This window comes from Euprymna scolopes, unplaced genomic scaffold, assembly GCF_053919585.1.
Source record: "Euprymna scolopes isolate OS-2025 unplaced genomic scaffold, ASM5391958v1 sca288, whole genome shotgun sequence".
NCBI lineage: Eukaryota > Metazoa > Mollusca > Cephalopoda > Sepiida > Sepiolidae > Euprymna > Euprymna scolopes.
Genome location: NW_027633311.1, coordinates 22,501 through 35,000, shown reverse-complemented (window position 1 = coordinate 35,000; position 12,500 = coordinate 22,501). Strand labels below are relative to the sequence as shown.

The 12,500-nt window shown below is 59.6% G+C and overlaps 2 non-coding genes and 1 pseudogene across 2 annotated transcripts in view; all 3 read right to left on the bottom strand.

Moving 5' to 3' along the window:
- LOC145274219 (large subunit ribosomal RNA) overlaps nucleotides 1–2,057 on the bottom strand; it is a 5,715-nt gene extending 3,658 nt beyond the window's left edge. The window contains exon 1 of the ribosomal RNA XR_013866604.1: nucleotides 1–2,057. This exon is cut by the window's left edge and continues 3,658 nt beyond it. This is a non-coding gene — a ribosomal RNA (large subunit ribosomal RNA).
- A 591-nt stretch (nucleotides 2,058–2,648) lies between these two features.
- LOC145274217 (5.8S ribosomal RNA) lies at nucleotides 2,649–2,806 on the bottom strand. The gene has a single exon (XR_013866603.1). It is a non-coding gene; the product is annotated as a 5.8S ribosomal RNA (ribosomal RNA).
- A 397-nt stretch (nucleotides 2,807–3,203) lies between these two features.
- On the bottom strand, nucleotides 3,204–5,574 carry LOC145274227 (small subunit ribosomal RNA; annotated as a pseudogene).
- Nucleotides 5,575–12,500: the final 6,926 nt, after the last annotated feature.

Below are 12,500 nucleotides of genomic sequence, written 5' to 3'. Positions count from 1 at the left end.
GCTCGATTGGTCTTTCGCCCCTACACCCGGTTCCGACGATCGATTTGCACGTCAGAGGCGCTTCGGACTTCCACCAGAGTTTCCTCTGGCTTCATCCCGACCGGGCGTGGATCGCCATCTTTCGGGTCCCTGGTCGCTCGCTACGCCAGAGTCGGCCGAGTCGTACTCGGAAAAAGGGGAAACCGACCCGGGGGTGATGCGCCCGCGCGCAGCGCCTAAACTCGACGACAAATAGGACTAGTTCAAGCCGCGGGATCTCACCGATGGGCGGAAGGAGGATATGGAAGCTGGCGCCCGGCAATTCCCCTTTTTGGATGATGCGCCGGTCCCCTCTCGGGGAGGAGGGAAAAACAACCGCACGTCAGCCACGAGCCTTCCCTCTCCTATCTCTCTCGGGAAGAGAGAAAAAGGAAAAGTTGCGGGCACCGCAGCAGCGACGGCGGAAGGCCGAAAACGCCGCGCCGGCGGGATCGGGCACGGCTCGGAGGCGGGTGAGGCGAGGAGAAGACGACGGCACGAGACCGACGACACCCCCCGACGACCCCCGGACGACTTTGCCACGACACCTCTCCCGATCGACGCCCTCCTACACGCTCTCTCGCTTCGCTTCGCCTTCGGGGTTAGTCAGAGGTGGCCCCTACGACTCGCGAACGGCCAGGACTCCTCGGTCCGTGTTTCAAGACGGGTCGGGTGGGTTGCCGATGCACGTCGCTGACCCGGGGTGGCGGCGGCTCGAGTAAAAAAGCGTCGCCGAGCGACCTCTCCGGAAACGGAAACGGGCGCGGGCGGGGTTGCCCCCGACAAGAACCCGAAACGTCGGCGAGGTGCGTGACGGCGAGGCCGCGCCAGTCCTATCCCGCCTCTCATCGCGCACGCGCCCGAGACGGTGGGGCGCCTAAGGAGCGACACACAGAGTGCGTCGCCCGCACGCGACTTCCGGCGGGATCAAAACGGACCGGCTCGCCACGTGTAACGGATCGTGTCAGATTTCCTCCGTTCCCGGCAGAAAGGGGCAGTTACGTTCGCGGGCCCGACGGCCGGTGGCCCCCGACTTCACAAGGTGGGAAGACGGGGGTTTTCAGGGTGATGAAACGCCTGCCGCCTACGGAAAAAAACCCGCGTGTTCGACCTGCACGCCGGGAACGGGTCGCGACGACGGACCGGAGGGGAAGTGCGTCCGGTGCCGGCCGCGCGGAGGTCGCGCCGAAGCGCCCGCGCCATGATTACGCCGAGCGATGATGAAGGGGACGGGTGCAGCGGAGTCGCGCGCGGAGGGAGCAGGAGGAAAGAAGAAGCGGCGGCGACGGATGCGGCGGGTTAGGGCCCGGCGGCAGCAGCGATCGAGAGGACGAGTCCCCTCCGTCGCAGCCAACCGACGCAGCCACCTACCGACGCCGCGGTCGTCACCACGTTTCCCTTCCCGCTATCCACGCGGCCCGTCTCCTTCGTCGGCGACGCGGGCACAAAAGCTGGAACCGCGGGGAACGAGTCCCCCGCGGACACGACGAACGACGACCTGTGCCGCGACGGCCTCTCTTTCAAGAACACACATCGAGTTTGGGCTCGAGCCTAGGCAGCACCGGACTGAGTCCCCCCGCGATCGCGGTGAGCGGTCCCACCCGTTTACCCCTGGGCGGTTTCACGTTCTCTTGAACTCTCTCTCCAAAGTTCTTTTCAACTTTCCCTCACGGTACTTGTCGACTATCGGACTCGTCCCGGTATTTAGCCTTGGATGGAGCTTACCACCCGATTTGGGCTGCGTTCCCAAGCAACCCGACTCTCGGATCGAAGGCCGTCGCTCGCCGTCCGCACCGAATGGGCCTGGCACCCGCCGCGGGCGGCCCCGATCGAGGGAACTCCGAACTATGCGAGACGAAAACGAACGGCTGCCTTCGACCCATGCGCCACACGTCCCGAAGCCTTTAACTTGCGACGGGATTCGGCGTTGGGCTTCTCCCGGTTCACTCGCCGTTACTAAGGGAATCCCGGTTGGTTTCTTTTCCTCCGCTTAGCGATATGCTTAAGTTCAGCGGGTCGTCTCGTCCGAGCCGAGGGGCGGCGGTTTTTAGTAGAGTGTGGTGTTTGAGGAGAGGAATCTCGATCGGTACCCTCCGTGTGACGACGGCTGGCCGATATAGCGCCCGTCCGACCGAAAATGAAGAAGCCAACAATTAAAAAAAAGCGTGGGTCCTCCCCATCCGACGTTGCGTTGCCTACGACGCGGCCACCTTTTTACGGTGCGACGGCCGTGCTCGTCGCGCTGCTCGAGGCGTCGCTGAGAGACACCTTCATGAGGCAGAGAGCGAGACGAGCAGGCGGCGCTTACGTCGGCAGTCGGTTAGGTCGGTACTTTTTTTTTGGTCTCCCTTCGGCTGCTTTCGGACAGACTCCTCCTGCTCCTCCTCCACAGTGTTTCTTCACGCGGTCGAAAAGGGAAAAGACTCCGCGGTCTGCCAGCGGGAGACGAAGGAGGAGGCCGGAGAGGGTTTTAAAAAAAAAAAAGACATTGAAAGGAGTCAATTCTTTTTTTATTTTTCTTCCCCCTCGTCACTCGCTCCTGCGACGTCCCGGTTACCACCGTGCAGGACCGGGCGGGCACGGGGACGGCAAGATGTCGTTTCGTTAACGGAGAAAGACATGTAACGTTCCGCCTCTCGACCGGACGTGGCCCCGAGACAAGGGATCTCGGGGCCGCAATGTGCGTTCGAGGTGTCGATGTTCACTGAGTCCTGCAATTCGCATCAGTTATCGCGGCTGGCCGCGCTCTTCATCGACGGACGAGCCGAGTGATCCCCCGTCCAGGGTTCAGCACTTGGTTTTTTTATATTAGTTTTTGTTTATATAGATTTAGTAGTGTGCGAGGAGGTCTGTGCGAGGAGGCGTGACGGCATTGCAATGTCGCGAGTAGTTTGTTTTTTTAGCTAGCGGCGGTGGCACAGCGGCTGCAAAAAAACAAAAAAAACGATAAAGCGGCGACAAGGCAAAGAAGAAGCGGCCATCACTTGCGGTGGGCGAAAAAACAAACAGGTGGTAAGACGCGGAAGCAAGCAAGAAGAGCTGGGGCTTTAAAAACCTCCGCGTCACCACAAATCTATCTCTCGCTCCGCCTTTTATAGGTTTGTTTGCGCGCATTCGAGGCGTTGACGCCGACAGACAGAGGAGGTAGGCGGAAAACAACAAACCAGTCTCGAACGGGAAAACGGTAATGATCCTTCCGCAGGTTCACCTACGGAAACCTTGTTACGACTTTTACTTCCTCTAAACGATCGGGTTCGGTCGTCTTCTCCAGGCATCGAACGCCGAGGCGTAGATGCACGAGTGTCGTGACGGACACGTCGCGCACTGCCCGGCGGCGTCGTCGGCCAGATCCGAGGACCTCACCGGACCGTTCGATCGGTAGTAGCGACGGGCGGTGTGTACAAAGGGCAGGGACGTGATCGACGCGGGCTGTTGACCCGCGCCTACCGGGAATTCCTCGTTCACGGGGTTGGTTACAGGCCCCGATCCCTATCACGGGAGGTGGTTCAGAGGTTTCCCAACCCTCTCGGGCCGGGGCGAAGTCCCCGCTGATACCTCCAGTGTAGCGCGCGTGCGGCCCCGGACATCTAAGGGCATCACAGACCTGTTATCGCTCCGCCTCGTGTGGCTTTCTGCACCCGTCCCTCTAAGAAGTGCGTGAGAAAACCGACCCGGACCCGAGCGCCACGGAGGACGCCGAGCCCGCCCGTAAAAATCACTGACATCGGCGCACTAGTTAGCAGGCCGGAGTCTCGTTCGTTATCGGAATCAACCAGACGGATCGCTCCACCAACTAAGAACGGCCATGCACCACCACCCACCGAATCGAGAAAGAGCTATCGATCTGTCAATCCTACCGGTGTCCGGACCGGGTGAGTTTTCCCGTGTTGAGTCAAATTAAGCCGCAGGCTCCACTCCTGGTGGTGCCCTTCCGTCAATTCCTTTAAGTTTCAGCTTTGCAACCATACTCCCCCCGGAACCGAACTCTGGTTTCCCGCAGGCTACCCGCCGGGTCATGGAAGCGAACGCCGGCGGATCGCCGGTCGGCATCGTTTACGGTCGGAACTACGACGGTATCTGATCGTCTTCGAACCTCCGACTTTCGCTCTTGATCGAGGAAAACGTGCTTGCCACACGCCATCGCTGCAGTTCGTCTTGCGACGATCCAAGAATTTCACCTCTAACGTCGCAATACGAGTGGCCCCGACCGCTCCCTTCGATCATTGCCTCGCCGTAGACGGAGACCGACAGACGTAGACGAGGCCCTCTTCCATCATTCCATGCTTATCGTATGCAAGCTTGAACAGCCCGCTCTGAGCACTCTAATTTTTTCAAAGTGAACGTACCGGCCGCCGCGGACACTCGGTTAAGAGCACCCTTGGAGGAGAAACCGCCGACCGCAACACGCGCGCAGACAAGACACGAAGCAGGGACTCGGAGCGGACCGGGGGGTTCAAAAAAAAAGAGGAACGCGCGGAAAGGGAGAGGGAGAGAAGCGCGGGGGTCAGAGTGCGGGGATGCGAATGAACGCACCCAAACACACACACGTAGCACCCCCCCGTTAGACTACTCCCGGAACCGAACCGACGACCACTTGTTTTTTTTTTCCCGGATCCCGATCACGACCTCCTCGTCCACCTCGCCGGCAGGACCGCGTGGCGGGTATGCTAGCGGTTGACACCGGCGGAAAGGGCCGGGAATGCGAACGGACGACCAAAGTCAACGACGGACGATGGCGCCGCCGCCCCGGGGCCGCTTGCGCGACCACGAACCCGAGTTCGGACTACGAGCTTTTTAACCGCAACAACTTTAATATACGCTACCGGAGCTGGAATTACCGCGGCTGCTGGCACCAGACTTGCCCTCCGGTTGGTCCTCGTTAACGGATTTGAAGTGTACTCATTCCGATCGCGGGGCCTCGACAGAGTCCCGCGTCGTTATTTTTCGTCACTACCTCCCCGTGCCGGGAGTGGGTAATTTGCGCGCCTGCTGCCTTCCTTGGATGTGGTAGCCGTTTCGCATGCTCCCTCTCCGGAATCGAACCCCGATTCCCCGTTACCCGTAGTAACCACGGTAGGCACTTAACCGACCGTCGACAGTTGATAGGGCGGACCCTCGAGAGACCCGTCGCCGGGCGTGAAAGCTCGTGCGATCGACCAGTGAGTTATCCAGAGTCACCAAAGCGGAGCGCGCCGCCCTATGAGCCCCGCCACCGAACGGACCCGCGAGCGGGAACGCCGACGACGGGAGGACGGAATGACGCGCATCGGTCTCAGTCTAATATGTAGCGCCGCGACCCGGAACGGCCGACGCGGGTGCCAGCGCGCGAGGCGTGGCGACGACGGCGCGCCGACCGATCGCGGCCTGTGTCACATGTATTAGCTCTAGAATTGCCACAGTTATCCATCGCCTCCGAGGAGGAATACGGTCCCGAGGATTAGGTCCGGTTCCTGAGCCATTCGCGGTTTCGCCCGTTCTAATGCGTGGCGTGAACTTACACTTGCATGGCTTAAGCTTTGAGACAAGCATATGACTACTGGCAGGATCAACCAGGTATCGTTGGAATTTGGGACTTTGTTTCGACAGAACGACAGACCGACCGACCGACCGACCGACATAAGACAGACAACTACAACGACGGGCACGTGTTTATTTATTTTTCGAGGGGGTTCGCCGTCAGAAGAAGCGCGCTGCCCGCGCTGATGGCCTCTTTTTTGTTTCTCCCCTGACTTGGACCGAGACCGAGACTCAAAGAACGAAAGCGACCAACGTCGACAACAACAACGACAACGGCACCCTTGACAGCGATACATACGACAAACGACAAGCAGCACGACGGCAGTGCACACGGACATCGAGGGTCAAGGTGCAGACTGAACTCGCCGAGGTCGTCGTCATCGTGGTCGCCATCGATTCCGTCTCGTCGTCGTCGTCGTCAACGTCCACAGTCACAGCCGGCCGAGAAGAGAGAACAGACGACAGCGTCGACAACAACAACATCGACAACGGCACCCTTGACAGCGATACATACGACAAACGACAAACAGCACGACGGCAGTGCACACGGACATCGGAGGTCAAGGTGCAGACTGGAATCGTCGAGGTCGTCGTCATCGTGGTCGCCATCGATGCCGTCTCGTCGTCGTCGTCGTCGTCTTCGTCGTCGTCGTCGTCATCAACGTACCAACCGACCGAGACGAGAGAGCAAGCAACAACGTCGACAACAACAACGACAACGGCACCCTTGACAGCGATACATACGACAAACGACAAACAGCACGACGGCAGTGCACACGGACATCGGAGGTCAAGGTGCAGACTGAACTCGTCGAGGTCGTCGTCATCGTGGTCGCCATCGATGCCGTCTCGTCGTCGTCGTCGTCTCCGTCGTCGTCGTCGTCGTCGCCAACGTCAACGTCAACATCACAGCCGTCATCGGGGAGGAGCTGGACCAGGGCAGCGGCGGCGTAAATTTTCCCGTCACCTTCGTCGTCGCCTTCGTCGACCGACCGACCGACCGGCGTCGTGTTCGTGCTCGGAAAACCGAGGAGAGACAACGTGCACATGGCGCGTTCTCGCAAGCGGCTCCTCGGTCCGATTTTTTTGGGCGGCTTTTCGAGCTTTTTTTTTTTTTTTCTCACCCTTTCGTCCGTGCGACGGCGAACGTTAGGGGAAAAAAAAAAAAAAAAAAAAAAACGACAACAACGCGGCGGACCGGGCGAACAACATCGTCGACACACACGACATTGACGACCGGTCCCCCTTTTCACAATCGCATCGAGATAAAAACGAACGAGTCCGATTCGAGCACCGAGTCGCGAGCGGGAGGACTGTCGGTGCAAGTATCGATCACTGACGTGAGCGCTTCGCCGGACAGAGGATGGCTCATCCGGCAGCCGTGCAAATCGACGGTATGGGAAGAACGAACAGAGAAGAGCAACGACTTGATCGGCGGCTTGGGAACTGCGGACGGTGAAAACGGGTTAATCGACTGCGACCACGACTGCTCGATCGATCTTCTTTGGCGCTAACAAAGGTGGAGGTGGCGCAAGAAGGGACTAGCGCTATCACCGTCCACGTATCAGAAGATGCGGCGGCAGACGTCGACGCTTATGCGTTGTCGGACGAGAAGTCGCTGCAGCACGTGTACCGCGAGCGGGACGTCCAAGGTTTTGCCAGACGGAAAGAAATCGGGTGTCAGCGAACGTTCACACGGCTGTGAGATCGGACGCTGACAGGAGTAGGAGGCGGCAGGCAGGCGGCGGTTACGGCGGCGGCGCCTGCTGCTGCTCATCCTCCTGTTTGCTGCGGCGACTTCCAGGACGGGAGAGCATCGAACAACGTACGTATGGTTACAAGGGGATCAGGATCTACATAGTGCATCCCCCGCGGCTATTTTTGTTTGTTTGTTCGCTCGTTCGTTAATTCGTTCGTTCGTTCGTTCGTTCGTTACAATGTACGTTTTTCCGTTCGACGGCGGCAGAGAGCGGCGGCGTTTCTCCCTAATCCGGAGGATTTATCGGTCGCACAGCGATGGGTCGTTCGGCCGATCATCGAAAGATTCGCAGGTAGTGGTTGAATGGCAGAACGGCAGCAACAACAGCGGCGGCTGAGAGCGGCGAACGCTGAGGCGGAAGCAGAAGCTGCAGCAAACGTATCGGCTAAACATGGTGGACATAGATATGGCTGACGACGCGGGTACCACGACGACTATGGAACCAGGAAAAGGAGCCGTTAGTTGTTCCAACATATCGTTCGACACGTCGAGCAGCCCTAGGTCCACGGAGAAGCACACACACGTACCACGTATTATAACCTAACGACGATGAGCGGGCGCACGGTTGGCAGGAACGAAGGCGGCGGATCAAAACAAGTTGGAGCGCGGCGACAGCGATAACGGTGACAGCCCTAGGCGGCGGAGATGCCACTTTCTGACGCCTTTGCGACAAGCCCGTAGAGACGTTCCGGACCACCACGAGGCAAAGAGTCGCTGCTCCGACGAACCGACACACCAAAGTGTGCTTCCTACCGAACATGTTTTATAAAACTTTCAAACTGGAAAACCCCAGAAATGGTGTTGGTATTCGTCCAGACCCACCTCCGACACCTGAAAATGGTGGTCAAAAAAAACGTCGATTATACGAAGCGACATTTCTGGTCGGCGATTTTCCAGTTTTACGCCTACTGCCACATGGGGATGTCGGTAGGCGTCGCAAAGTGCCTTCTCGACGCCTAGGCACACCAGGACTTTGTCATTTTTTTCCCCCTCGACATTCCTGGTCCGGTCTATTCCGATTTTTACACCTACCGCCATGTGGGGGTGGCAGTAGGCGTCGAAAAGTGCCTTCTCGACCGCTAGCGACACCACTACTTTATCGAGCTCTGGAGGCCCGCACACCGACCCGGGGGCCGCGGAGTCGACCCCGGGGGCCTCCTGGCGTCGCCGCCGCTCACTTGGACGCCTTCCGCAACCTGTGGTCCCGCTCGGGGCCGCCGGGAGCCTCGCCGACCTGACCGGTGTCGGTAGGCGTCTGGAAGCGCCCGGCCGACCTGGACGAGGTCCCCCTGGCCCCCGGGGGACACCCCTTAGTTGGATGGGGGTGCTGTCCCGGGCACACATGCAACCCGCGGCCGCCTACCGACAGCCCCCTTCGCTCGATCGCTACTCCTTTCCAACATATGTCGGAGAAGCCGGGCGGTTGTGAAACCCCAGAAATGGTGTTGGTATTCGTCCAGACCCACCTCCGACACCTGAAAATGGTGGTCAAAAAAAACGTCGATTATACGAAGCGACATTTCTGGTCGGCGATTTTCCAGTTTTGCGCCTACCGCCATGTGGGGGTGGCAGTAGGCGTCGAAAAGTGCCTTCTCGACCGCTAGCGACACCACTACTTTATCGAGCTCTGGAGGCCCGCACACCGACCCGGGGGCCGCGGAGTCGACCCCGGGGGCCTCCTGGCGTCGCCGCCGCTCACTTGGACGCCTTCCGCAACCTGTGGTCCCGCTCGGGGCCGCCGGGAGCCTCGCCGACCTGACCGGTGTCGGTAGGCGTCTGGAAGCGCCCGGCCGACCTGGACGAGGTCCCCCTGGCCCCCGGGGGACACCCCTTAGTTGGATGGGGGTGCTGTCCCGGGCACACATGCAACCCGCGGCCGCCTACCGACAGCCCCCTTCGCTCGATCGCTACTCCCTTTCCAACATATGTCGGAGAAGCCGGGCGGTTGTGAAACCCCAGAAATGGTGTTGGTATTCGTCCAGACCCACCTCCGACACCTGAAAATGGTGGTCAAAAAAAACGTCGATTATACGAAGCGACATTTCTGGTCGGCGATTTTCCAGTTTTGCGCCTACCGCCATGTGGGGGTGGCAGTAGGCGTCGAAAAGTGCCTTCTCGACCGCTAGCGACACCACTACTTTATCGAGCTCTGGAGGCCCGCACACCGACCCGGGGGCCGCGGAGTCGACCCCGGGGGCCTCCTGGCGTCGCCGCCGCTCACTTGGACGCCTTCCGCAACCTGTGGTCCCGCTCGGGGCCGCCGGGAGCCTCGCCGACCTGACCGGTGTCGGTAGGCGTCTGGAAGCGCCCGGCCGACCTGGACGAGGTCCCCCTGGCCCCCGGGGGACACCCCTTAGTTGGATGGGGGTGCTGTCCCGGGCACACATGCAACCCGCGGCCGCCTACCGACAGCCCCCTTCGCTCGATCGCTACTCCTTTCCAACATATGTCGGAGAAGCCGGGCGGTTGTGAAACCCCAGAAATGGTGTTGGTATTCGTCCAGACCCACCTCCGACACCTGAAAATGGTGGTCAAAAAAAACGTCGATTATACGAAGCGACATTTCTGGTCGGCGATTTTCCAGTTTTGCGCCTACCGCCATGTGGGGGTGGCAGTAGGCGTCGAAAAGTGCCTTCTCGACCGCTAGCGACACCACTACTTTATCGAGCTCTGGAGGCCCGCACACCGACCCGGGGGCCGCGGAGTCGACCCGGGGGCCTCCTGGCGTCGCCGCCGCTCACTTGGACGCCTTCCGCAACCTGTGGTCCCGCTCGGGGCCGCCGGGAGCCTCGCCGACCTGACCGGTGTCGGTAGGCGTCTGGAAGCGCCCGGCCGACCTGGACGAGGTCCCCCTGGCCCCCGGGGGACACCCCTTAGTTGGATGGGGTGCTGTCCCGGGCACACATGCAACCCGCGGCCGCCTACCGACAGCCCCCTTCGCTCGATCGCTACTCCTTTCCAACATATGTCGGAGAAGCCGGGCGGTTGTGAAACCCCAGAAATGGTGTTGGTATTCGTCCAGACCCACCTCCGACACCTGAAAATGGTGGTCAAAAAAAACGTCGATTATACGAAGCGACATTTCTGGTCGGCGATTTTCCAGTTTTGCGCCTACCGCCATGTGGGGGTGGCAGTAGGCGTCGAAAAGTGCCTTCTCGACCGCTAGCGACACCACTACTTTATCGAGCTCTGGAGGCCCGCACACCGACCCGGGGGCCGCGGAGTCGACCCCGGGGGCCTCCTGGCGTCGCCGCCGCTCACTTGGACGCCTTCCGCAACCTGTGGTCCCGCTCGGGGCCGCCGGGAGCCTCGCCGACCTGACCGGTGTCGGTAGGCGTCTGGAAGCGCCCGGCCGACCTGGACGAGGTCCCCCTGGCCCCCGGGGGACACCCCTTAGTTGGATGGGGGTGCTGTCCCGGGCACACATGCAACCCGCGGCCGCCTACCGACAGCCCCCTTCGCTCGATCGCTACTCCTTTCCAACATATGTCGGAGAAGCCGGGCGGTTGTGAAACCCCAGAAATGGTGTTGGTATTCGTCCAGACCCACCTCCGACACCTGAAAATGGTGGTCAAAAAAAACGTCGATTATACGAAGCGACATTTCTGGTCGGCGATTTTCCAGTTTTGCGCCTACCGCCATGTGGGGGTGGCAGTAGGCGTCGAAAAGTGCCTTCTCGACCGCTAGCGACACCACTACTTTATCGAGCTCTGGAGGCCCGCACACCGACCCGGGGGCCGCGGAGTCGACCCCGGGGGCCTCCTGGCGTCGCCGCCGCTCACTTGGACGCCTTCCGCAACCTGTGGTCCCGCTCGGGGCCGCCGGGAGCCTCGCCGACCTGACCGGTGTCGGTAGGCGTCTGGAAGCGCCCGGCCGACCTGGACGAGGTCCCCCTGGCCCCCGGGGGACACCCCTTAGTTGGATGGGGGTGCTGTCCCGGGCACACATGCAACCCGCGGCCGCCTACCGACAGCCCCCTTCGCTCGATCGCTACTCCTTTCCAACATATGTCGGAGAAGCCGGGCGGTTGTGAAACCCCAGAAATGGTGTTGGTATTCGTCCAGACCCACCTCCGACACCTGAAAATGGTGGTCAAAAAAACGTCGATTATACGAAGCGACATTTCTGGTCGGCGATTTTCCAGTTTTGCGCCTACCGCCATGTGGGGGTGGCAGTAGGCGTTCGAAAAGTGCCTTCTCGACCGCTAGCGACACCACTACTTTATCGAGCTCTGGAGGCCCGCACACCGACCCGGGGGCCGCGGAGTCGACCCCGGGGGCCTCCTGGCGTCGCCGCCGCTCACTTGGACGCCTTCCGCAACCTGTGGTCCCGCTCGGGGCCGCCGGGAGCCTCGCCGACCTGACCGGTGTCGGTAGGCGTCAGTCAAACTTGCTTAAGAGGCAAAGCCTCCTCACACCTTAAGAGAGTCACAGTTAGTCCCGCCGTTACCCGTGGTCGTCGTCGGGGGTGCCGGTCGGTGTGTTTCGGCGTGTTTCTTTCTTACTTTAGCTCGCTCCTATAAGCTAACTCAGCAGCCCTGCTAAAATCAATTTATCATTATTTTCAATCTATCGAAAATCTTAATTTATTATTATTTTCCAACTATCGAAAATCTAATAGAGTTGGGGTTTTTTGTTTGTTTTTTTTTTTAAATTCCATTGTAACAACAGACAGCCAGCCAGCAGCATGTGGTGTCGGTAGGCGTCTGGAAGCGCTTGAGGAGGCAGAGGAGTTGGCAAGCTCGCTAAACTGCCCGCTGGTGTGGTGGTGTCGGTAGAGGCGTCTTGAATATACCCGGTCGCTCGATCGACGACGACGACGGCTAGGTGGCCGAGGAGGAGGACTACCTACCTACCTAGCCGAATAGCCGTGGTAGTCGTCAGTCAAACTTGCTTAAGAGGCGGCAAAGTCCCGCGTTTACCCGTGGTCGTCGTCGGGGGTGCCGGTCGGTGTGTTTCGGCGTGTTTCTTTCTTACTTTAGCTCGCTCCTATAAGCTAACTCAGCAGCCCTGCTAAAATCAATTTATCATTATTTTCAATCTATCGAAAATCTTAATTTATTATTATTTTCCAACTATCGAAAATCTTAATAGAGTTGGGGTTTTTTGTTTGTTTTTTTTTTTAAATTCCATTGTAACAACAGACAGCCAGCCAGCAGCATGTGGTGTCGGTAGGCGTCTGGAAGCGCTTGAGGAGGCAGAGGAGT